At 46.9% G+C, this 27,023-nt stretch overlaps 1 long non-coding RNA gene across 1 annotated transcript; it reads left to right on the top strand.

The window, feature by feature from the left end:
* Window positions 1-9,308: 9,308 nt before the first annotated feature.
* LOC140387719 (uncharacterized) lies at window positions 9,309-26,814 on the top strand. Its single transcript, XR_011933974.1, has 3 exons — window positions 9,309-9,489; window positions 10,657-10,771; window positions 25,897-26,814. It is a non-coding gene; the product is annotated as an uncharacterized lncRNA (long non-coding RNA).
* Window positions 26,815-27,023: the final 209 nt, after the last annotated feature.

Below are 27,023 nucleotides of genomic sequence, written 5' to 3'. Positions count from 1 at the left end.
AGATGTGCGCCATTGGCGGGATCTTAAGATCCCACCAACGTGGACAGCCAGAAAAACCTGCCCAAGATAAAGATCAGGTTTCTATGGTAGCGAGGGCTGTGGTCAGTATTGCAGAATGGTTTCAGAGAGCCATTCTGCAGTTTAAATGTAGCATTAATGGGCTGGATTCTCTGGTCCTCCAGCCCCGTGTTTCTCGGCGACGCACTGTTCATAGGCGGCAGGATTGACAACTCCCACCGCTTGTCACTGAGACTTCCCATGGAAGCCACCCCAGGCCGCCGGGAAACCCATAGACGGGGGTGCGTTGCCACCGGGAACATAGAATCCCAACCACCGGAAATTCCAACCAATATCTTCCAGGAATAGGTCTGAGAACCACCCACCATTAAGGCTAGTCTTGTGATCTAAGATGGGAAGTGTGACTGAGGATTGGAGTTGCCATGTGTTCAGAACTGCCTGGAATCTTCAGGAATTAAATATTAATCTTCCAGACACTACTGCAAGCAACACACAAGAGAAATATCATGGGGACATTAAAAACAATTGTGTGTTTTTGTCATGAACACTTTGGTTTTATTAGTTATAAACAGAGGCATAGAGTACCAAAGCAAGGAAGTTGTGGTGAACCTTTTACAGAAAAACACTGGTTAAGCCTCAACTGGAGAGTTGCGTCCAGTTCTGGGCACCATACCAGTAAGGAGGAGTGAAGGCATTGAGAGATTGCAGAAAGGATTCACGAGAATGATGCCACGGTTGAGGGACTTCAGTTATGTGGGTAGACTGGAGGAGTTGGGGCTGTTTTCCTTACAGAGGAGGAGATTGTTCGGCAGAGGAATGAATGGAGATTGGATAAAGGTTTTAAAAATCATGAGGTGTCCAGACAGAGTAGACAGGGAAAAACTACTTCCATTGGGGAAAGATCGAGAATCATGAAGAAGAATTCTTTTACACAACATGTGATTAAGATTGGGTGGCACGGGGCAGCATGGTGGCCTAGTGGTTAGCACAGCTGCATCACGGCGCTGAGGTTCCAGGTTCGATCCCGGCTCTGGGTCACTGTCCGTGTGGAGTTTGCACATTCTCCCTGTGTCTGCGTGGGTTTCGCCCCCACAGCCCAAAAATGTGCAGGCTAGGTGGATTGGCCACACTAAATTGCCCCTTAATTGGAAAAAATAATTGGGTAATCTAAATTTAAAAAAAAGATTGGGTGGCACAGTGATTAGCACTGCTGCCTCACAGCGCCAGGGACCTGGGTTCAATTCTGGCATTGGGTGACTGTCTGTGTTGAGTTTGCACATTCTCGCCCTGTCTGTGTGGGTTTCCTCCGGGTGCTCCGGTTTCCTCCCACAGTCCAAAGATGTGCAGGTTAGGTGGATTGGCCATGATAAATTGCCCCTTGGTGTCTAAAGATGTGCAGGTTAGGTACGGTTACGGGGATAGGGTGGGGGAGTTTCCCTATGTAGAGTGCTCTTTCGGGGGGGTCGATGCAGACTCGATGGGGTGAATGACCTCCTTCTGCCTTGTAGGAAGTCCAGGTATTTGGAGGCAGGAGGTCATGTGATGAAAGCTGCAGAAAATCATCCAACCAGAGTTGGCAACCCAACCAAGGGTTCACCATTTCTTAGTCATCAGTTACATTGACTGCGTACTGCCCAGAAACTTCACCAGGCTCACAATCTACTTGTAGCGAAGACAGACTGATCCAATAATGGTGCAGTCTCTGATCAGCCTCGGACAGAGGTGTTTGGAAGAGCTTGGGAGGCCTAGCACAGGGAGGTGGGTGAACAGTAAAGGATATCACAGTAAAGTAATAGGTGTTCCGTAGAGACCCCCTGGTAGCTGCTCACAAGTGCGAGATTGTATAAATACAGAAATTAGGCAAGTGTGCCATAAAGGGAAAGTAGTATTAATGGGGGGGTTTAATTTTAACATAGATTGGGGGAGGCAGACAAGCATCTGTCAGAAAGGTAGTGAATTTCTAGAGTATGTCAGGGATAATTTCCTGCAGCAATATGTCCTGGATGCATCAAGGGGACATGCAATATTGTATTTAGTAATGAATAATGGCTGGATTGAATTAGTATTCTAATTATGTGTGCATTTGACCGGGTATGGCAGCAAGGAGCCCCTGCTAAACCGGAGTCAATGGGAATCAGGGGGAAAACCTCTGCTGGTTGGAGTCATACCTGGCACAAAGGAAGATGGTTGTGGTTGTTGGAGGTCAATAACCTCAACTCCAGGACATCACTGCAGGTGTTCCTCAGGGTAGTGTCCTAGGCCCAATCATCTTCAGCTACTTCATCAAAGACCTCCCTTCCATCATAAGGTCAGAAGTGGGGATGTTTGTGGATTACTGCCCAATATTCAGCACGATTCATGACACCTCAGATAATGAAACAGTCCATGCCCAAATGCAACAAGACCCTGGACAATATCCAGGCTTGGGCTGACAAGTGGCAAGTTACATTTGCGCCACAAAACTGCCAGGCAATGACCATCTCCTACAAGACAGTATTTAACCATCACCCCTTGACATTCAATGGCATTATCATCGCTGAATCCCCCACATTCAACATCCTGGGGTTACCAATGATCAGAAACTGAACTGGACTAGCCATATTAATACTGTGACTGCCAGGGCAGGTCAAAGGCTGGGAATCCTACAGTGAGTAACTCACCTCCTGACCCCCCCAAAGCCTGTCCACCATCTACAAGGCACAAGTCAAGAGTGTAATCTCCACTTGCCTGGATAAGTGCAGCTCCAACAACACTCAAGGTGTTGACACCATCCAGGACAAAGTAGCCCATTTGATTACTTCTCCTTCCACAAACATTCAAACCCTCCACCACCGACGAACAGTGGCAGTCTTGTGTACCATCTACAAGATGCACTGCAGTAACTCACCAAGGTTCCTCAGACAGCACCTTCTAAACTCACAGCAACTACCATTTAGAAGGACAAGGACAGCAGAACCACCACTTGGAGGTTCCCCTACAAGTCACTCACCATCCTGACTTGGAAATATATTGCTGTTCCTTCGCTGTTTCTGGCACAAAATCCTGGAACTCCCTCCCTAACAGCACGGTGGGTGTACCTACACCCCAAGGACTGCAATAGTTCAAGAAGGCAATGCACCACCACCTTCTGAAGGGAAGCTAGGGAAGGGCAATAAATGCTGGCCAGCCAGTGGCGCCCATATCCCGTAAATTAATTTTTAAAAAATTTATCAAATAGTGATCATAACATGATCGTGTTCAATGTAATGTTTGAAAGTGAAAAGCATAAATCAGTTTCCAGAATTTTAGGTTTAGGTGAGGCTGACTTTAATGAGATGAGACAGAGACTGCCACGGTAAACTGGGACCATCTGCTAATGGACAAAATAACTGAATAACAGTGGAAGATGAATAACATAACCAATTTATACCACTGAGAGGGAAAGGCTCACTTCACAGTAAAAAGCAGCCAAGGACAACTAGAGATAATGGGTAGCATAAAACTAAAAGAAAGGGCTTACAAAAATGCAAAAAAACAGCACAGATCCTACCGAATGAGAAAGATATAAAGATCAACAAAGGGCCGCAAAGCAGCTTAGAAGAGCCACTAAAAGGGATTATGAAAGAAAACTTGCAAACTCAAAAATAAGTTTTATAGTTAGCTAAAGAGAAAGAAGGTGGTCAAGTGCAATGTTGGCCCGCTAAAGACTGAAAGTGGGGATATTGCCAATGACTAAGTGGCAGTCAGTATAGGTTCAAATATTACATCCCAAAATATCACCAAGTTGTCTTCTGGGATGAAGAATCCCAATAATCACTGATCCTGACTGCTGGGGTTGAAGTTTACTTCCAATACCTCTCCCTGATTTTTAAAATGTGTATTCTTTCGTGTGGGCATCGCTGGCAAGGCCAGCATTTGTTGTCCATCTGTAATTGTCATAGAATCATAGAATTTACAGTGCAGAAGGTGGCCATTCGGCCCATCGAGTCTGCACACAGCCTACCTAAGCCACACCTCCACCCTCTCCCCACAACCCAGTATCCCACCTAACCTTTTTGTTTGGACACTAAGGGCACTTTTAGCATGGCCAATCCACCTAACCTGCACATCTTTGGACTGTGGGAAGAAACCAGAGCACCCGGAGGCAATCCATGCAGACCTTGTCCTTCAACTGAGTGGTGTGCTGGGCCATTTCAGAGGGGCAGTTAAGAGTCAACCCCATTTTCTGTGGGTCTGGAGTCACATGTAGACCAGACTGGGTAAGGTTGACAGATTTCCTTCTCTTAAAGAGCACGAGTGAACCAGTTGGGTTTTTATAACAATTGGTGTTAGTTTCATGATCACCATTACATAAGGCAGTGGTTTGAGAGCTGTTGAGTGATGGGGAGGTTTGGGTTGAAGAGTTGTTGAGTGGAGGTGGGAAGGCTGGGTGTTTGACTGGAGTGGGGGAGGGGGTTTTGCTTGAAAAAAGGCAAAACCCAGCTTGCTTACAGGCTGTGGTGAAAGGAGCAATTGGGTCTCAGAGATCAGATGGTTCAGGCACACTGCACACACAAACGGAGAACAAAACAAACATTTCAACCAACATTCAAGATTCAGCACCTGTTCTATGGCTGCCATCGGAGATCTCAACCCCCAAATCACATTCCATTAATCCACCCAGCGTTGCAACCCCCAATTTGGGAGCCACTGGATTAAACACTCTGGAAAATCACAGAATCTGCAGGTGCCATTTTAATCAGGAGATTATTGTACCACGGTGACTTGGCATAATGACTCCAGAACTACTGGGGTCATACACCAATTATTTTCCTATTTATTCACAGGATGTGGGCATTGCCAGCATTTGTTGCCCATCCCTAACTGTCGTGGAGAAGGGGGTGGTATACTGGCTTCTTGAACAGCTGCAGCCCATGTGGTGTAGGTACACCCACAGTGCTATTAGGGAAGGATTTCCAGGATTTTAATCCAGCAACAGTGAAGGAATGCCAATATATTTCCTAGTGTCATGGGAGTGTACCGTTAAGAAATGGGTGTTTATCAAATAGCTGCAATGATGTAATTGTGTGGGTGGAGCTGGGTTGTGACTCTGTCTTTTACTTTCATTTTGAGCTGGAAGCTGTTTGTGGCTTTGTGTTTTACTTTTGTTTTAGGCAGTTGAAAGCTGAATTCAGACAAGGAAGGTTCATTTTGTCTTTCTGTGTGTTAAAAGGTGTCCAGATCACTTGATAATTTTAAAGTGATAACTGCCTTGTGTAAAGAATTTATACCTTCTGCTTTGTTAAAAAGGGGGTTTGGCTTATGGATGTTGTTAGGAAAGTTATTAAGGGTTACATATAAAGTACTCTATCTGTGGGGGTATCTGTGTTGGTAGTTGATAAAATGTTTACTGTGTGTTTCCAAAATGTTAACTGAATTCATAGAATAAACATTGCTTTGGTTTAAAAATACTTAAGGTCGCTGTTGCATAACACCTGGAAAGTAGACCCTTGTGCTCCTCATAACCAAAATCTATTAAAAGTTGCAGGTCAGGTAAACTCCATGATATACTTTGGAGTTTTCTAAACCCTGGCCCATAACACCAGCCAGGATGGTGGGTGATTCAGAGGGGAACGTCCAGTTAATGGTTTTCCCAGGTATCTGCCAGCTTTGGACTTCTAGATAGTAATGTTCGCGCATTTAGAAGGTGCTGTCAAAGGAGTCTTGGTGAGTTGTTGCAGTGGCATCTTGTAGATGGTACACGCTGATGCCTCTGTGTGTTGGTGATGGAGGGAGTGGATGTCTAAGGTGGTAGACAGGGTGCCATTCACGTGGGCTGCTTTGTCCTAGATAGTGCTGAGCATCTTGGGTGTTGTTGCAGCTGCACTCATCCAGGCAAGAGGACAGTGGGAGAACTTGTGACATGGTCAGCAGTGTCTCTACCTCTGGGCAAGTAGCTCCACGCTCAAGTTCACCTTCAGGACTTCTTAAGAATAAAAAGTAAGATTAAAAATGAAATTAGGATAAAATAAAATATAAAATGGAATTGATAAAGGCAGCTGTCTGAAAGATTTTGACATGTGAATTAGCATAACAGTGAGAAAAGCGAGTGCTTTCCTATGTGACTATGGGAAAACAATGGGGTGTAGAAGAGGTAACTTCAAAGTGGAGAGATAAGAAAATTGATCGTATATGCTGAATGCCGGATCCACAGGATGGGTAACATCAAAGGGAAAGAATGATTTATCCATAGCACAATAACTGGACAAAGAGACTCAGTACTGGCAGCTACCATCATAGCTGCACCCAGCTGCAGAAATAATCTCTCAACAACAAAATATTGCTAGATAGTGTTGTCGATTTATCTCTACTACTTGGTCTTTTCTGTGGCTCTGTTCCAATTAGGGCAATCAGTGGATTTGCCTTCTTTCTATATTGGCTATGTCCGAATGCTTCGAGTCACCAGGTATCGAACGATACCACCACAAGTTTCAATCGGCTATCGATCAAAGAGCCAAACACCAGTTAGTTAGTTCAAGGTCAAGGGTACTTTATTTACATACAATCAGTCATGCAACATAAACATTACTAGTCAACTACACCAATTACTAAGACAACCTGTACTTAACTTCGGGCACCGGTTTAGGTCAGGAAACAGTGGCCGCTGATCAATTCTGGATCTCTTGGGTTTGAAGTGGTAACTGCGGCTCAGCTGGGCTCATTCGTCTGGTAGCGGGCGTTGAACTCGAACTTGCTTCTGGTGTTGCTGCAGTTGGCGATGGCCGTGACCGGGGTACCAAGGCCAAAAGAGAGCGAACATATGGCGAACTCTTCCTTTATACTCAGGGGCTTTCGTGCTCTTTTGGGCGGTCTTTCGATTTGGGCCTTACTAATTGGATGATCCCTGATCACTCCGTTCGATTCCTTAACCAATAAGTGGGCGGGGATTTGGATGGCTGGGCGTGTCCCAAGCGGTCATTGACCCTGTTGTTTGCGTTTCCCTTGGACAGGGAGTGGCGCCGATATGTCTGGGACTGTCCCGGTTGCTGGAGTACCAGTCCTTTGTGTTGGAGGAGATGGACAATCACCTGCTAATCGGCCTGATTAACATGCTAGTGGGATGGAGTTTCGATGCCGTCTGGACTTTGCTGACAAATATGAATATCAGGCTCTGAGCTTGCCTGATTCTTGGCTTGTCCATTTTACCCATCAGTCTTTGCGAGTTGCTCTGCACCTAGTTGGAAGTGGCCATCCCAGATGACTACAATAGGCAGCCGGTTAAGATCTAAATCTTGAATCGAGAAGATTTCTTCTTTGCTGAAACTGAAGACAGTTTCCCCAAACATTTTATTTTTTTATTACAAATTTTGAGTACCCAATTCATTTTTCCAATTAAGGGGCAATTTAGCATGTCCAATCCACCTACCCTACACATCTTTGGGTTGTGGGGGCGAAACCCACGCAAACATGGGGAGAATGTGCAAACTCCACACGGACAGTGACCCAGAGCCGGGATCGAACCTGGGACCTTGGCGCCATGAGACAGCAGGGCTATCCCACTGCGCCACCGTGCTGCCCCGTTGTAGTGTGTTATAGTCCTTCCTGTCGTGTGTGTTTTTAAAAAAATTAATAAATATTGTTTATTGACCGTACAACCACTGGATTTTTCTTCCCTGGTTTGCACATCTTTTCTCATGGTATACCAAATTGAAAATAAGAACTGGGGTTCCAAGTTATCCTTCTGGGTTTTGAATTTAACATCAGTGGGGTTCTTAACAGACTTTTAAAAAAAATCTAGAGTACCCAATTTTGTTTTTCCAATTAAGCGGCAATTTAGCATGGCCAATCCACCTAACCTGCACATCTTTTTGGGTTGTGGGGGTGAAACCCAGGCAAACATGGGGAGAATGTGCAAACTCCATACAGACAGTGACCGAGGGCCGCGATTGAACCTGGGTCCTCGACGCCATAGGCAGCAGTACTAACCACTGTGTCACCGTGCCGCCATAGGTTCTTAACAGACATGATGGCCACAGCAGGTGCGTCCATAATGTGACCAAACAGGTTGCTTGTCAACCTCATGTTTCCAACATGCCTGATGGCAGGCCATAAGAGCGGAAGAGGTTCCCGGTCAGCTAACACTACAAAAGGCAATGGCAAACCACTGAGGTACTTTGCCAAACTAACCATGGACCAATCCAATGGGAGTCCATATGCCCATGTAGATTTTACCATTATCCATTCTTGACAGGGGTTATCGGAGAACGTGAGATTATTTCTTAATCACTTTAGGTGTAAGGAATGCTGCCACTGAGTTATAATCAACACGATGGCGTTAGTTTTCCAGTCCTTCCTGCCAGTATGAATGGTGATTTCAATGGCTCGCCAATCCCATCGAGGAGAAACCAGGGACAATTTCAGCCCGTATCAGGACAGCTACGGTAGTTATGGCAATGGTTATTCCCAAAATGGTTTTTCCACAGGCTTCCCGTTGAGAAAATGTTTTTGGACCTTTTTTTCCCCCTATCCTAAGGAGTTTTTGAAATGAAACGGTTAATGTTTTGCCATTATGTGACCCTCTGTGTGTGACTGATAAATAAAAATTGAAATGGTTAAATGCACAGCATTAATAAACTTGTATCTATGTAACGCATTCATGTGTATCAGGTGAGGAGATAAATACCATTCCGTTCTTTGGAATGCATTGTAAACTTGCTGTGAAAATGTTAATGACACACCAATGCCTTCAGGCAGTCTTTTAAGTCAAACCAGTTGGCTTCAACTGGTGTAGTTTCCAGTTACATTTGAAGTCAACTGGGCAAATGGAATCACAACAGGTTTTCCATTGTATGTGCCAGTTATTCCAGTTGTATACAGTTAGACCAGCAAACAAGTCAATCTGCTCCAGTAAAATTCCAAATGCCCTGATAAATCCAACTGGCCTAGGGCGGCACGGTGGTGCAGTGGTTAGCACTTCTGCCTCACCGCACCGAGGACCGAGGTTCGATCCCAGTCCAGGCTCACTGTCCGTGTGGAGTTTGCAAATTCTCCCCTTGTCTGCATGGGTCTCACCCCCACAACCCAAATATGTGCAGGGTAGATGGGATTGGCCATGCTATATTGCCACTTAATTGGGGCAAATAAATTGGGTTCTCTAAAAAAAATTTTTAAATCCAACTTGTCTATTAGGGGTATTGGTTGCCCTTAAAGGAAAAACAGTAAAACAGGGAAGTAAGAATATTGGTCTGAACGTTTTTTTATTTCTGGGTGGTGTCCAACAATAATCTACAGCTATTTCAGTTAAAACCAGTTGTACCCTGTTGTTACGTTAGACGTCGGTTGTGCCCTGTTGAATTTTCCACTTGGAGGCAACTGTTTTTTTTCCACGAGGGATGGTCGCCAATGCCCTCTTAGGGCGTGGTTCCCGAAGGGGGAGGAGGAATGTGGAGAGTATTGCATCACACTTCTAAGTTGCGCCTGATCCATAATTGGCAGGCATGTAGGGGTCAAGAGGTGAGTTACTCTCAGCAGAATTCCGAGCCTCTAGGCCTGTTTTTGTCACCACAGTATTTATAAGGCTGTCCAGTTAAATACTTTTGCACATACTAATTTTCTGTCACAGATTCTGAGTAAAGCCGTCACAACAAGTGGGATCTGAATATTGTCCGCTCAGCAACAGCAGGCAGGCACTTTCAAACCAACTCCTGCTCAATGGCATCGCCAATTAAGTTAAACAAAACACCAGAAGAGTCTGTACTCCAAGTGTGACTCAGTGTATTCATTGTTAGATGTAGTTTATGGGTTTCCACCCATTATTTCTTAGGCTAAAACATGGGTTGACTCTATTGCCACACTTGAGGCAGCTTCTGCACTTACATGTTGGAATATTGGCTTGTACTCCTTTAGTTCAGCATGAAGTATTAGAGAATGCAGCCAGTCAGGTCAATACCATTCATCATTAACAGATGTAAGTGTCCAGGAAATTAATCACTCAACACATTCAAGTGCTAGAAATGATTAACATGCAGCATTGGGCTGTTAAGTCATCCATTAAACGTTCTGCCCCTCGAGCAGTTTCTAACTCAAGCCTCAAACATGAGATCCTCCCGCCACTTACGAGCGAAGAGAAACTGAAGTAATTTCATGTTGCCTTCCTCATCATTGGGCTGCCACCACTTCTCCTGTTTATTGTGGAGGGGGCAATCCTATCCATTGGGAACAAGTAACTGGGCATCAAACTGGTATTCAGAGCTGGATCTAGTCTCAGCTCACTGAGGTTGTTGGGTCTGAGGCCAGAAACCAACGCCTGGTGACTTCAAAGAGGTGGGGACACTTAGAGAAGCACTGAGAGAAACTCAAGGTAATTGGAGATGAGCAGAGCTTTGTGAAAGGGAAATTATGTTTAACTAATTTATTGGAGTTTTTTGAAGGAGTAACATGTGCTGTGGATAGAGGGGACTGTATTTAGAGTTCCAGAAAGCATTATTGAGTCATTCAGACTCAAAATAGTTGCTCCCTTCTCTCTCGACAGATGCTGAGATTGTCCAGCATTTTCTGTTTTTGCTCTAGGGACCATAGTCTGGGGATAAAATTAACATTCATATCGAAAGACAAGGGTTAATGAAGGATGTATTTGTAAAGGATCAGTCACATCTGTCAAACCTCATCATGTTTTTCCAGGGAACAATGGGCACCTTAAATTTCTCAGAGGGTTCCTGCTATTACTTGGGAAGGAGACTGGAGGAGCTGCTGGGAAAATGACGGATATCTGGTCATGGCAGAATCAATGGAATAGGTTTGAGCATCATGGCCACTGACATTGCTATGCCAGCATTGGATGTGAATTGTAAATCCTGACTGGGCAGTGGGCACAATTGCATCCATGCTTCTTGTCTTAGCCTGAGGCAGTGCTCATCTGACATTCTTTCCTGGGAAAGGTATGCCTGTAGGAGGCCATTCAGCCCCTCAAACCTGTTCCGCCATTCAATTAGATCATGGCTGACATGTATCTGAACCCCATTTATTCACCTTGGTTCTGGAATTCAATCTTGAAAGCTTCAATTGACCTGAACTGGGGAGCTGTCGGGGGGGGAGAGTTTTCCGCCATCCTTGGTGTGAAAGAATTGCTCCCAGTTTCGCACATAAATTTTAATTATAAGTTTGTGCCCTCTGGTTTTGGACACTCCTGCCAGAGGAAACAACTTCTCCGTATATAACCTTCAAAACACTTTATTAATTTAAACATTACTATTATATCACCCATCAACCTGTGTTCATCATTTAATACTTTAGGCCCCAATATCATTCTGGTGAAGCTGCATTGTGCCCTCTCCACAGTCAAAGACCCTTCCCAAGGTGCAGCACCCAGGTTGGACACAGTGCTCCTGATGGGGTCTAACCAAGAGCTCTGCAGCTACAGATAGCAATTACTTGAAACAGGAGTTAACAAATTTAGTGTCTATGAATGATTCAAATCTGGATAGCAGGGAACAGGGGCGAAATTCTCCCCCAACGGCGCGATGTCCACCGACTGGCACCAAAGACGGCACCAATCAGACGGGCATCGCGCCGGCCCAAAGGTGCGGAATGCTCCGCATCTTTGGCGGCCTAGCCCCAACATTGAGGGGCTAGGCCGATGCCGGAGGGATTTCCGCACCGCCAGCTGGCGGAAATAGTGTTTGTTGCCCCGCCAGCTGGCGCGGAAATGCGGCGCATGCGCGGGAGCGTCAGCGGCCGCTGTCAGTTTCCCGTGTATGCGCAGTGGGGAGAGTCTCTTCCGCCTCCGCCATGGTGGAGGCCGTGGCAGAGGCGGAAGGGAAAGAGTGCCCCCACGGCACAGGCCCGCCCGCGGATCGGTGGGCCCCGATCGCGGGCCAGGCCACCGTGGGGGCACCCCCCGGGGTCAGATCGCCCCGCGCCCCCCCCCAGGACCCCGGAGCCCGCCCACGCCGCCTGGTCCCGCCGGTAAATACCAGGTTTGATTTACGCCGGCGGGACAGGCAATCCCTGGGCGGGACTTCGGCCCATCCGGGCCGGAGAATCCAGCGGGGGGTCCCGCCAACCGGCGCGGCCCGATTCCCGCCCCCGCCCAATCTCCGGTACCGGAGACTTCGGCGGGGGCGGGATTCACGGCGGCCAACGGCCATTCTCCGATCCGGCGGGGGGTCAGAGAATGACGCCCCTGGTGTCTCTGCTTTAGTTCCTTTACAGCCTTCATTTCACAATAGCCACTTGCATGTACAGCAATTTTAATGAGCTCTGAAGAGAGAAATTAATTCATAACATGCTCAATTCACTTTTAAAAATAAAAGCAAATTACTGCGGATGCTGGCATTTGAAACCAAATAGAAAATGTAGGAAAATCTCAGCAGGTCTGGGATTTTAAGTAGGGAGAGAAAAGAGCTACCCTTTTGAGTCCAGATGACCCTTTGTCATAACTGGGCTATAAATAAATATATAAATAGTGTGTGCCTTAACAACAAGTGAAACCCTCATTTCTACCCAGCAGTTCAGAATATGTACTGTCACTTTATCCTCAGCGAAATTTGTAATGTCTAACAGTATCCCCCCATGCTATGGTATCGGTGGCCTGTTTAACTCAGTTGGCTGGACAACTGGTTTGTGATGCAGAGTGAGCCAATGTTAAGTAATGGGTTAAGAGACATTGCAATTAGTTGTCTCATTTATGTTAAGTATCCGTTAATTGACACTGATATGTAAAGGGGCTTCAGATGGCCTCTGTCAGGTGATGTGTAGTTAGAGTTTTGTGCAAACGCTGTTGGAATGAAATAAATGTGTGTTGGTGAAAAAGGAACAGAACTTTTGACTCTTCATATCACAGCACCTAAAATGTCTAACAATTGGTAGCAGAGGATGGTTGCTGTGTAAATGTGAAGGGTTGAAAGATATAACTTTTCCAGATCAAACCAAGGAGTAAGTGAAAAAAAAGGGATATATGGCTGAACCGAGGATAAAGATGGCTGGATATGACTATCCTCCCTTATTTTCTGAAAGGGATTCATACGACCATTGGAGAAGTGCAATAGTTATGTGGACTAAGGTAACTGCTTTGGGAAAGAGGAAACAAGGTATGGCATTGACTCTTTCTCTACCACATGGCAGTAAAATCCAAAACAAAATGCTTTCTGAGCTGGAATTGGAAGAGTTAGACTCAGAAGAGGGTCTGGAGACTTATTACATTATATGGATAAGATTTATAAGAAAGATGACTTGTTAAGTGCGTATGAAGCATGGTCAGATTTTGATAAGTTCCGGAAAATGGAGGCTATCTCCATGGAAGACTATATAATGGAATTTGGCAGACTATATAAAAGGCTGCAGAAGCACAACCTGGAATTTCCACAGTCTGTGTTGGCCTTTAAATTACTTGACTGTGTTAGAGTGAGCAACATGGATAGGCTCCTGGTTTTGACAGGAGTCCAGTTTACTGATAAGGATACCTTTTTGAACAGATGACAAAAGCTTTACAAAAGTTTCTGGGGAAACATTCGATTCTGATGGCTCTGATGACCCAAATAGGTCAGCCTGCAATAAGGCAGAATATGGAAGATACACTACTAACAGGATGGTGAAATCGTATGGCTACAAACAGGGCTCAAGACTATAGAAGGAGACCGAGACAAAGAAATTATGAAGACAGAAACCCAGTTAGAACCTATGATAGGAAGATGAACCCCAGAAATGCACGGGGCACGATAAAGCGATGTTTTCGATGTGACTCTCAATACCTTTATGCTTTCAACTGTCCAACTCATTATGATAGTGTTTGAAGCGACACATGACACGGAAGAGTCAGAAGAGGAAAAAGATAGTGACCAGAAAGAAGGCATTGTCCTATTGACAAGCAGTTTTACGCCGGTAATGAGGGTGTTGGTTGCAGAATCCTTCAACTGTGCTGTATTGGACAGTGGCTGCACATCTACTGTGTGTGGAATTGACTGGTTAAAATGTTATCTGGACTCTTTGAATGCTGAAAATCGTAACAAGGTTAAGGAATTTGAAAGTTCCACAAGTTTCAGGTTGGGGATGATAATACTCTGAAGTCGCTGAAAAGAGTGGTGATCCCTTGCAATATTGCCGGAGTGAATTATTTCATTAGCACGGTTGTTGTATCAAGTGAGATACCTTTGCTTCTGAGCAGACCATCGATGAAGAAAGCACACATGAAACTGGATATGGAACAGGATAAGGCAACAGTTTTTGGAAAGACAGTGGACTTACAATTTACACAGTCGGGACACAATTGTATTCCATTACTGACAAATAATATTTCAAGTAGAGTGGTGTGATTAAGGATATGTTAATGGCAGTTGAAAATGGGACTTTAGGTCTTCCGGTTGCGGCGATGCGGAGCTATGCGGCACTTTTCGGCAGCTCCCGCGACAACGGACTTTCGGGCTCTCCAGAGGAGCCCCAACGGAGCTTTTTTTGAATTAATCCCGTGTGGGAAGGTGCAGTAAGGGCCCCCCTTACGATTTATGGCCGGGATCAGCGGTGGAACAACGAGAAAAGAGGCCCTGGAGCAGAGACCAAAACGAGGGGAAAAAAGCAAGATGGCAGAGGGCGGAGAGCGGGCAGCGTGGGGGCCAGACCAGCAGGAGTTCCTCAAGCGATGTGTGGCGGAGCTTAAAAAGGAGGTGCTGGCGCCAATGCTGTTGGCGATTGAGGGACTGAAGGAGACCCAGAAGACCCAGGATGTGGAGCTTCGTGAGGTGAATGATAAAGTGAATACCAACGAGGACGAGATCCTGGGCCTGGCGGGAAAAATGGAGGCGCACGAGTTGGTGCACAGGAGGTGGGCCGAGAGAATTGAGGCCCTGGAGAACAGGTCGAGGAGGAAGAACATCTGGATTCTGGGTCTTCCCGAAGGAGTGGAGGGAGCTGATGCCGGGGCGTACGTGAGCATGATGCTCCATTCGCTGATGGGGGCGGAGGCCTCTCCGAGCCCCCTGGAGCTGGAAGGGGCACACCGGGTCCTGGCGAGGAGACCCAAGGCTGATGAGCCACCAAGGGCGATAGTGGCAAGGTTCCATCGCTTCGCGGACAAAGAAAGTGTGCTGAGATGGGCCAAGAAGGTGCGGAGCAGTAGATGGGAGAACGCGTGATCTGAGTTTACCAGGATTGGAGTGCGGAGGTGCCAAGGAGGAGAGCTGGCTTCAACCGGGCCAAGGCGGTGCTGCATAAAAAAAGAGTCAGGTTCGGCATGCTGCAGCCTGCGCGACTGTGGGTCACTTATCAGGACCGACACCATTATTTTGAAATGCCAGAAGAGGCTTGGACCTTTATTCAGACGGAAAACTGGACTCGAACTGAGGGGATGTGGTTGCGGGGGGAGATGTCGGTTGTATAGGGGGTTGTATATATGGGCAAAGAATACTTCATGGGTGGGATGATGGATGGGGATGTGGGTAGAGTTCTGGTTAAAATTCCTAAAATTTCCCTTTTTTCTTTTCTGTAGACGAGATGATGGTGATGGGGAATGTGGGCGTCGGTGCTGGAGGGAGGTGAGACTCGGGGATGAGGGAACTGGGATAAGGGCCGCAACAGGAGCTGCGCCACAGGGGGCGGGGCTGGTTCAGGAAAGCGCGGGCTTTTTACCGCGCCAAAAAAGGGGGGGGATGGAGGAAGGTAAGGAGGAGGAGAGATTCCCACACGGGGAGATCAACAGGAAGGCGGGGGAAGCCGGGGTCAGCAGAAGTCAGCTGACTCACGGAAGTAATATGGGGGGAGCAAAAGAGCTAGATGTAGATCTTGCGGGGGGGAGAGGGGAGGATTTTAGGGTTGCTGCTGCACTGTCTGAGGGGGAACTGAAAATGGAAGAGGTGGTCGGCACGGGGGTTCCCCATCTGGGGGACTGGAGGGTGCGGGAGGCGCGAGCATGGGACTGGCCTAAGATCGGAGATGGCTAGTTGGCGGGGGGGGGGGGGGGGGGGGGGGGGGGGCTGGGTAGCCCCCCAATCCGGCTGATCACGTGGAATGTGAGAGGCCTATATGGGCCGGTTAAGAGGGCCCGAGTGTTCGCGCACCTAAAGGGACTGAAGGCAGATGTGGTCATGCTTCAGGAGACTCACCTGAAGGTGGCAGATCAGGTCAGGTTAAGGAAGGGATGGGTAGGACAGGTGTTCCATTCGGGGCTGGATGCGAAGAATAGAGGGGTGGCAATACTGGTGGGAAAGCGGGTGTCGTTTGAGGCCAAGAAAATAGGAGCGGACAAGGGAGGCAGATACGTGATGGTGAGTGGAAGGCTTTCGGGGACGGAGGTGGTACTGGTGAATGTATATGCCCCGAACTGGGACGGTGCTGGATTCATGAAACGGATGTTGTGGCGTATTCCAGACCTGGAGGTAGGGAGCTTGATAATGGGGGGGGGGGGGGGTTTAATACCGTGCTGGACCCAGCATTAGTTCGCTCTAGATCTAGGACGGGGAAGAGGCCGGCTGCGGCCAAGGTGCTTAGGGGGTTTATGGACCAGATGGGGGGAGTAGATCCGTGGAGATTTGCCAGGCCTTTGGCCAGAGAATTTTCTTTTCTCTCCCACATACATAAGTCCTACTCCCGGATAGATTTTTTTGTTCTGGGCAGGGCATTGATCCCGAAAGTGGAGGGAATGGAGTATTCGGCCATAGCCATTTCAGACCATGCCCCGCATTGGGTGGAGCTAGAGCTGGGGGAGGAAAGGGACCAACGCCCGTTGTGGAGGTTGGATGTGGGACTGCTGGCGGACGAGGAAGTGTGCGGGAGGGTGCGGGGGTGCATTGAAAGGTATCTGGAGGCCAACGACAATGGGGAGGTGCAGGTGGGAGTAGTATGGGAGGCGCTGGAGGCGGTGGTCAGAGGAGAGTTAATCTCCATCAGGGTTCATAGGGTGAAGAGAGAGGGCAGGGAAAGGGAGAGGTTAGTGGGGGAGATTCTAAGGTTGGACAGGAGCTATGCAGAGGCTCCAGATGAGGAACTACTCAGGGAAAGACGAAGCCTCCAGACGGAGTTTGACCTGTTGACCACAGAGAAGGCAGAGGCACTGTGGAGGAAGGCACAGGGGGCAATATATGAATATGGGGAGAGGGCAAGTCGGATGCTGGCACATCAGCTCCGTAAGAGGATGGCAGCTAGGGAAATAGACGGAATCAAAGATGGCAGGGGAACTACGGTGCGGAGTGCGGGGAAAGTGAATGAGGCTTTTAAGGCCTTTTACGAGGAGCTGTATAGGTCCCAGCCCCCAGGGGGAAAAGAGGAGATGCGGCAATTCTTGGACCAATTGAGGTTCCCAAGGGTGGAGGAGCAGGAGGTGGCTGGTTTGGGGGCGCCAATTGGGGTGGAGGAGCTGGTCAAAGGACTGGGGAACATGCAGGCAGGGTAGGCCCCGAGGCCGGATGGGTTCCCCGGTGGAGTTTTATAGGAAGTACGTAGACCTGTTAGCCCCGTTGCTGGTAAGGACTTTCAATGAAGCAAGGGAGGGGGGGACCCTGCCCCCGACAATGTTGGAGGCGACGATCTCTTTGATCCTGAAGCGGGATAAGGACCCACTGCAGTGTGGGTCGTATAGACCGATCTCGCTCCTTAATGTAGACGCTAAGTTGCTGGCAAAAATGTTGGCCATGAGGATTGAGGACTGTGTCCCGGAGGTGATTCCTGAGGACTAGACGGGATTCGTAAAGGGTAGGCAGTTAAACACTAATGTGCGAAGGCTCCTAAATGTGATAATGATGCCATCGGTGGAGGGAGAAGCGGAGATAGTGACAGCCATGGACGTGGAGAAGGCCTTTGATTGGGTAGAGTGGGAGTATCTCTGGGAAGTGTTGAGGAGGTTTGGGTTCGGGGGAGGGTTTATCAGTTGGGTTAAGCTCCTGTATAAAGCCCCGGTGGCGAGTGTGGTCACGAACCGGCGGAGGTCGGAGTATTTCCGGCTGTACCGAGGGACGAGGCAGGGGTGCCCCCTGTCCCCTCTGCTGTTCGCATTAGCAATTGAACCTTTGGCCATGGCGTTAAGGGAGTCGGGGAAATGGAAGGGGGTGGTTCGAGGGGGAGAGGAACCTCGAGTGTCGCTGTACGCAGACGACCTGTTACTGTATGTGACGGATCCAGTGGAGGGGATGGTTGAGGTAATGCAGATCCTACGGGAGTTTGGAGACTTTTCAGGCTATAAGCTCAATGTGGGAAAGAGTGAGCTCTTTGTGATCCATCCGGGGGACCAGGGAAGAGGGATAGACGACCTACCGTTGAGGAGGGCAGAAAGGAGCTTTCGATACTTGGGGATTCAGGCAGATAGGAGCTGGGGGGCACTGCACAAACTTAATTTGATGTGGCTGGTGGAACAGATGGAGGAGGATTTTAAAAGGTGAGACATGTTGCCACTCTCGCTGGCGGGTAGGGTACAGTCGGTTAAAATGGTGGTCCTCCCGAGGTTTCTTTTTGTATTCCAATGCCTCACAATTGTGATTACTAAGGCCTTCTTTAAGAGGGTAAGCAGGAGCATCATGGGATTTGTGTGGGCGAGCAAGACCCCGAGGGTAAGGAGGGGGTTCCTGGAGCGTAGCAGAGATAGAGGAGGGTTGGCGCTGCCGAATTTGGGTGGTTACTGTTGCAGCCAACGTGGCAATGATCCGTAAGTGGGTGATGGAGGGAGAGGGCACGGCGTGGAAGAGGTTGGAGATGGCGTCCTGTAAAGGAACGAGCCTGGGGGCGCTGGTGACGGCACCACTGCCGCTCTCGCCGACAAGGTACACCACAAGCTCGGTGGTGGCGGCAATGCTAAAGATCTGGGGGCAGTGGAGACGGCACAGGGGTGCGATGGGAGCCTCGGTGTGGTCCCTAATCAGGGATAACCATCTGTTTGTCCCAGGAGGGATGGACGGGGGGTTTCAGAGCTGGCATCGGGCAGGGATTAGAAGAATGGGGGATCTGTTCATTGACGGGACGTTTGCGAGCTTAGGGGCGCTGGAGGAGAAGTTTGGGCTACCCCCGGGAAACGCTTTCAGGTACATGCAAGTGAGGGCGTTTGTGAGGCGGCAGGTGAGGGAATTCCCGCTGCTCCCGGCACAGGGGATTCAAGATAGGGTGATTTCGGGAGTGTGGGTCGGAGAGGGCAAGGTGTCGGCGATATACCAGGAGATGAAAGAGGGGGAGGCTTTAGCTCTAGAGGAGCTGAAGGGTAAATGGGAAGAGGAGTTGGGGGAGGAGATTGAGGAGGGACTATGGGCTGATGCCCTAAGTAGGGTTAATTCCTCTTCCTCGTGTGCCAGGCTTAGCCTGATACAATTTAAGGTGGTTCATAGAGCGCATATGACGGGGGCGAGGCTGAGTAGGTTCTTTGGGGTGGAGGACAGATGTGGGAGGTGCTCAGGAAATCTGGCGAACCATGTCCATATGTTTTGGTCATGCCCGGCACTGGAGGGGTTCTGGAGGGGAGTGGCGGGAAAAGTATCTAAGGTGGTGAAAGTCTGGGTCAAGCCAAGCTGGGGGCTAGCACTATTTGGAGTAGTGGACGAGCCGCGAGTGCAGGCGGAGAAAGGCCGGTATTCTGGCTTTGCGTCCCTAGTAGCCCGGCGAAGGATCTTGCTAATGTGGAAGGAGGCGAAGCCCCCCAGCCTGGAGGCCTGGATAAATGATATGGCAGGGTTTATCAAGTTGGAAAGGATAAAGTTTGCCTTGAAAGGGTCTGCGTAGGGGTTCTACAGGCGGTGGCAACCATGCGGCGGTGGAGGGCTGTGACCAGTGGTGTTCCGCAGGGATCAGTGGTGGGACCTTTGCTCTTTGTAGTATATATAAATGATTTGGAGGAAAATGTAACTGGTCTGATTAGTAAGTTTGCAGACGACACAAAGGTTGGTGGAATTGCGGATAGCGATGAGGACTGTCAGAGGATACAGCAGGATTTAGATTGTTTGGAGACTTGGGCGGAGAGATGGCAGATGGAGTTTAATCCGGACAAATGTGAGGTAATGCATTTTGGAAGGTCTAATGCAGGTAGGGAATATACAGTGAATGGTAGAACCCTCAAGAGTATTGAAAGTCAAAGAGATCTAGGAGTACAGGTCCACAGGTCATTGAAAGGGGCAACACAGGTGGAGAAGGTAGTCAAGAAGGCATACGGCATGCTTGCCTTCATTGGCCGGGGCATTGAGTATAAGAATTGGCAAGTCATGTTGCAGCTGTATAGAACCTTAGTTTGGCCACACTTGGAGTATAATGTTCAATTCTGGTCGCCACACTACCAGAAGGATGTGGAGTCTTTAGAGAGGGTGCAGAAGAGATTTACCAGAATGTTGCCTGGTATGGAGGGCATTAGCTATGAGGAGCGGTTGAATAAACTTGGTTTGTTCTCACTGGAACGAAGGAGGTTGAGGGGAGACCTGATAGAGGTCTACAAAATTATGAGGGGCATAGACAGAGTGGATAGTCAGAGGCTTTTCCCCAGGGTAGAGGGGTCAATTACTAGGGGGCATAGGTTTAAGGTGAGAGGGGCAAGGTTTAGAGTAGATGTACGAGGCAAGTTTTTTACGCAGAGGGTAGTGGGTGCCTGGAACCCGCTACCGGAGGAGGTGGTGGAAGCAGGGACGATAATGACATTTAAGGGGCATCTTGACAAATACATGAATAGGATGGGAATAGAGGGATATGGACCCAGGAAGTGTAGAAGATTGTAGTTTAGTCGGGCAGCATGGTCGGCACGGGCTTGGAGGGCCGAAGGGCCTGTTCCTGTGCTGTACATTTCTTTGTCCTTTGTTCTTTGTTCAACCGTTCCTAGACCATCTCGTGGAGCGTTAGATGAAGGTCGGACAGCAGCAGCAGCAACCTAGGGCGGGGGTGGGTGGGCGGGGACATCGTTCGTGGGGGTGGGGGGGGGGGGGAAGGGGGGTTTCTGTGGGGGACATTTGAGCAAGAAAACACATGAATGATCCGGAAACTGACATGTACGGGATGAATCCAATGTACAAAGTTCTGTATCGTATTGACTTGCCATGTTCATGTCTTGCTTTGCGAGTTCTCTTTCTTTTCTTTGTTACGTTGGGGGGGGGGTTTGTTTGTAAGGTGGAAAATATTGTTGAAAAATTCTTAATAAAAACATATTTAAAAAAGAAAATGTGACTTTAGCTGATAAAAAGCTTGTGGTATTAAAACTGCAAAGGCAATTTGCACATCCGTCTCTTCAGAGGCTGAAATATTTATTAAAGGATGCAGGGGTAAGGGATGATGACTATACTAAACTGAAAGAACAGGTTAGTGACCGCTGTGAAGTTTGTAGGAAGTACAGAAGGACACCAGCATGACCGATAGCAACCCTACCTTTGGCCAGGGATTTTAACAACATTGTGGCCATGGACCTTAAAGATCTGGGATAAAGCAAATAATATATTTATTTTGCATATTGTAGATTTAGCAACCAGATTTAACCAATCAACGATTGTACGAAGTAAAGACATTCTGGATCAAATCGTGGAACAATGGATAGGGACAGGAATAGGTCAACCGGTAAAATTCCTTACGGACAATTGGGGAGAATTTGCTAATGATGAGTTTAGGGATATGTGTGAAAACGTGAATATCACAGTTATGAATACGGCTGCAGAAAGTTCATTTAGTAATGGTGTCTGTGAAAGAAATCATGCTGTCATCGATGACATGCTTCGGAAAATTTTATCAGATCAACCAAATTGCAGGCTAAATTCAGCTTTAGCATGGGCGGTACATGCAAAGAATTCATTGCAGATGGTTGGGGGCTATAGTCCTTATCAATTAGTGTTTCGTAGAAATCCTAAAATTCCGTCCATTTTGGATGGCCAGCCTCCAGCTTGGGAGGGGACTACAATTAGCTCTGGTTTTGCTGAACATTTAAATGCATTACATAGCAGTAGAAAAGCTTTTTTGGAAGCAGAAGTCTCTGAAAGAATTCGCAGAGCTTTAAGACATAACGTACGGCCATCAGATGCCGTTTTTCAGCAAGGAGACATGGTATACTATAAGAGAGATCATTCTAATGAATGGAAAGGCCCAGGGAAGGCATAGATGGCAAAACAATTATTTTGCAACATGGTAATCAAACTGTTAGGGTACATTCATCAAGGATAATGGGTACAGATTACAAATTTTCAAATTTAGACAGAGCAGACAGCCATGACGAGGAACCAGAGTCATCTGGTACGCATGTGTTACACAATTATGAGGACCAGTTAACTGATATAGACAGAGTTTCTGTTGAGGAACACAACACTTCTGATGAATTAGAACAGGCCATTTTTCCAAAAGGACAACTGCCAAATGTTGGTACAAAAGTGACATACTTGCCTGAAGGGTCTAGTCAATGGAAGGATGCAACTGTTATTAGTAGAGCAGGGAAGGCCACTGGAAAGTATAAACATTGGTTGATTGTACAGCATTCAGGGGAAGGAGTCAAGACAATGGATTGGGAAAACGAAGTTCAAAAATGGAGGGCACAGAAACGCAGTGCCAGTTCAGATAGTACATCGGATAGTGAACAGGTCCGCAGGAAAAGGTCGCGAACTATTGAAAGGACATCCCACAGCAGAAGGGAAAGACCAAGCAGTAGCAGTACAGAACGAGATACCAGGCGGGAGAGGGGACATAGTTTGTCAAGATCTCGGAACATGAGTAAGACTGCGAATACTAATAGGAGTAGAAGAACACATGCACGTGAGATTTTGGTGGCTTCAAATAAATTAGATGAAAAAGTTATCAAAGATGCTAAACAGCAAGAATTGCATAGTTGGAGTGAATTTGGGATATACACGGAAGTACCGGATAGGGGACAAAGACCTCTATCCCACAGATGGATTTGCACGGAAAAGGTTCTTCCGGATGGAACTTATAAGGCAAAGGCCAGGCTTGTGGCAAGGGGATTTGAAGAAAACTTAGAAGGTCAGGATTTAAGGATAGATTCACCTACAGCAGGAAAGGTTATTTTAAAGATCTTCTTGGCTCTATTAGCCACAAAGGCATGGGAATGCAAATCTATAGGTATAAAAGCTGCCTTTTTGCAGGGGCATCAGCTCCAGAGAGACATTTTTCTCCGTCCTCCTAAAGAAGCAGCTAACACAGAAGGGGTACTCTGGAAGTTGAACAAATGTGTACATGGATTAAACGATGCATCTAGAGTCTGGTATTTTTCGGTAAGGTCAGTTTTGTTAAAGTTATCACTAGCTTTCGGAGCGCTGCTCCTTCCTCAGGTGAGCGCGCTCCGAAAGCTAGTGATATCGAAACAAGCCTGTTGGACTTTAACCTGGTGTTGTAAGACTTCTTACTGTGCTCACTCCAGTCCAACACCGGCATCTCCACATCATTGTTAAAGTTAGGCTGTTGCCAGTTGAAAGCAGATCCTGCAATGTTTTACTGGCACTATAAAGGCATCTTTATAATGCATGTCGATGATTTTTTGTGGGGTGGGACTAGTGATTTTGAAGTTATTGTAATCTCTGGTTTGAGGCAAGAATTCAGGGTTGGAAGTCAGGCTTCCGGTGCATTTAAATATATTGGATTGGAAATCGGACAGACGAAGTTAGGGGTAACTTTACGTCAGCAATCTTATTTGGAAAGCATCAGCCCAACAGCAATTAGTCGTGGCCATGTTTCACAAAAAGATGCAATGGTTTCAGAGATAGAAAAAGAGCAACTGCGAAGTTTAATTGGACAACTGAACTGGTTAGGTAGACAAACTAGACCGGACGTGAGTTTTGATGTCATAGAGTTGAGTACAAAAATGAATGATCCCAAAGTGGAAGACATAATAAGAGCAAATAAAGCATTGGCCAAATTAAAAATGCAGGAGTGTGTTTTGAAGTTCCCGGTTTTAGGTGATCTTAGGCACTTGAAACTCATAGTTTATAGTGATGCGTCCTACGCAAATTTATGTGACGGGGTTTCAAGCGCAGGAGGTTTTATAATTTTCCTTTTGGGGAACAGTGGTAAATGTTGCCCTCTTGTGTGGGAAACAAAGAAAATAAGGAGAGTAGTAAAAAGCACTTTGGCTGCTGAGATGTTAAGCTTTGTAGAGGCGGTGGATATGGCCTTTTATATAAGTCAGATATTGACAGAAATTGTGGGATTAGGGGATTTGGGAACTATACCTATTGACTGTCACATTGACAATAAATCCCTGTGGGAAAATGTGCACTCTACAAAAAGTGTCAATGAAAAGTGGTTACGGATAGACATCGCAAGTTTGAAGCAGATGTTGGACAGAGGGGAAATAACAAAAAATAAATGGGTCGACAGTAGCTAGCAACTGTCAGACTGTTTTACGAAAAGAGGGATGAGTTCACAGAAACTTTTGGATATTGTTAATGAGGGGCACTTGTTTCTGTGACAGTTTTTCTCTCGTCTAAACATAAAAAAACCTGAAAAAATAGAGGGGGGAAACCATGTGTGTGTCTTTGAGTTTTGTGAAATTTTGTTTTCACCTAATTATTTTTTTTCTCCAAGGAAGAGGGGACTGTTAAGTCATGGGTTAAGAGACATTGCAATTAGTTGTCTCATTTATGTTAAGTATCCATTAATTGGCATTGATATGTAAAGGGGCTCCAGGTGGCCTCTGTCAGGTGATGTGTAGTTAGAGTTTTGTGCGTCTGTTGGAATTAAATAAATGTGTGTTGGCGAAAAAGGAACAGAACTTTTGACTTTTCATATCACAGCAACTAAAACGTCTAACAGCCAATAGCGTGGGTTCAATCCCTGTACTGCCTGAGGTTATTCATGACCTGTCTCAACCTTGCCCCTTGCCTGAGCTGTGGTGACCCTCAGGTTATATCATCACCAGTCAGCTCTCTCCTCCTGCCCCCCCCCCCCCCCCCACCCAGCCAAGGGGAAAGCAGCCTATAATCATCTTAGTTACTTACTTAACTTTACTAACGGTAAAACTGGTTTGGATTCTGGACAAGAACCCAACAAATTGCAATTTGTAAAACCATGAAGAAAGAATACTTTTATGAGGACATGGGAAGTACACACCTAGTTGTAACAAAAGAAAGAAAGGTTTATTTTGAAGGTTTAAGATGCACTGCTCACGGTGGTATCCAACCGGGTCTGAGCCGGCCGGTCCTGATCTGGCCCACCTTAAATACAATGTTAATTGAGCTTCCCCCGCCCCGGTGGGAAGCCCGTATTCTGCAAGGGACATGAGGGATGCAATCCTTCCCACCCCGGATGTCCCTTGCGGGTGCAGGTTATGACATATATTTTGCCACAAGATAATAATAATCTTTATTAGTGTCTCAAGTAGGCTTACATTAAAACTGCAATGGAGTTACTGTGAAAAGCCCCTAGTCACCACATTCCGGTGCCTGTTCAGGTACACAGCTGGAGAATTCAGAATGTCCAATTCACCTAACAAGCACGCCTTTCACGACTTGTGGGAGGAAACCGGAGCACCCGGAGGAAACCCACACAGACATGGGGAGCACGTGCAGACTCCGCACAGACAGTGACCCATGCCGGGAATCGAACCCGGGTCCCTGGCGCTGTAAAGCAATAGTGCTAACCACTGTGCTACCGTGCCGCCCACTGTGATAATAATATGACCAATTTTACGTTGAAACAAACTTTGAAATAAACACAGAATCCATCACAGTAGCAACAAAATAACAACTCTACAGTTCACAGTTAAAACACTTCTTAAAGAAGGGCAGCATGGTGGCGCAGTGGTTAGGCCCTGCTGCCTCACAGTGACGAGATGCCAGGTTCGATGACGACTCTGGGTCACTGTCCATGTGGAGTTTGCACATTCTCCCCATGTTTGCATGGGTTTCACCCCCACAAGCCAAAGATGTGCAGGGTAGGTGGATTGAACATGCTAAATCGCCCCTTAATTGGAAAAAATGAATTGGGTACTCTAAATTTATTTATTTTTTAAAAATAATAAAGTTAACAACCAGGTTTACTTGTTTTTTTCAGTGTAAAGACCTTGGAGAGTACCTTTCAGGAGGCAGCTGAAGGATTGCCCTGTCAGACTAAAATCCTACGGCAAACTACAGACAGACCTGGCTCCACCCTCAATTATATCAAGAAACATTCTTTGGTGTCCTCCTACTGAGATGTCCCATAACATGTTCACCCAGGACTAAGCACCATCGCTCATAAATTACCTACACCCCAGGGACTCTACAAAATCAAAACAACGGTCTATTAGCCATCCATTGTAAGGGCCCTCCCTGTTGATTCCCTTATTTTCCTTTCTTTTACTTTGTGGTTATCATTTTTGATCCATGGATATTTAATGGACATATACCTTTAAGTTGATCAGAGGAAGTGAGGAACTCGAAAGTTGCTAAATGGTGCACCGTGCCATGGAGGTTTAGCTCCTGAACATTAAAAACTCAGATTTTGTGGCACCCGAGAGATCGGAGGGATTTGGTTCGGTGGCAGGCAGTGATTGGGACCTACCTGAGGGAGATGGCTTTCAGAGGATGCAGGAGGTGACAGTTGGATCCTCGGCACTGAGAGAAGCAGCTGTGAGTGCCTGTCTGTCTCTCTCGCTCTCCAGAAAATACTGCCTCTCCGCTGGTTCCTGAACCTGCAGAGAACCCGGATGGATCTACAGTGAAAACCATTACAGACTGAAGACAAAAACCTCCAACTGAAAACCTAGATTGAAGAAAGATGTACTGGAAGATGTCCATCTAAAATTAAGACTCTTATCCTTTTACCTTCATCGCTCCTCTGTGTTTGCCTTGTGTGTGTGTGTAGAGGCTGAGGCGAGTTAAAGAGGGGGGAGTTAGGAATTAGCTAAGAGTTTACAGGTTTATTTGTTGCACATTTAACTATAGTCATTGTTATTAATAAAAATTAATTGTGTTTAAAATCCAAACCTGGTGACTCTAGTTGGGTAGCCGTAGACCAATGACTTTAGGTATTTTCTAAGAAGGAATTTGTTAATTTCAATTGTGTTGCAACTCCGGATTAAGTGGGGCTGGAATTGACTGCGCATGAGACCAGAATGTCGCAACACTATCTGTAAAAAAAGTAAATGGTTACAATCAATGATTACTCACTTTTATGACCCCTTAATCACAGCTTTAGCA

The sequence above is a fragment of the Scyliorhinus torazame genome, chromosome 13 (assembly GCF_047496885.1).
Source record: "Scyliorhinus torazame isolate Kashiwa2021f chromosome 13, sScyTor2.1, whole genome shotgun sequence".
NCBI lineage: Eukaryota > Metazoa > Chordata > Chondrichthyes > Carcharhiniformes > Scyliorhinidae > Scyliorhinus > Scyliorhinus torazame.
Note: the sequence above shows the minus strand (reverse complement) of the source record. Positions and strands in the feature narration are given on the sequence as shown.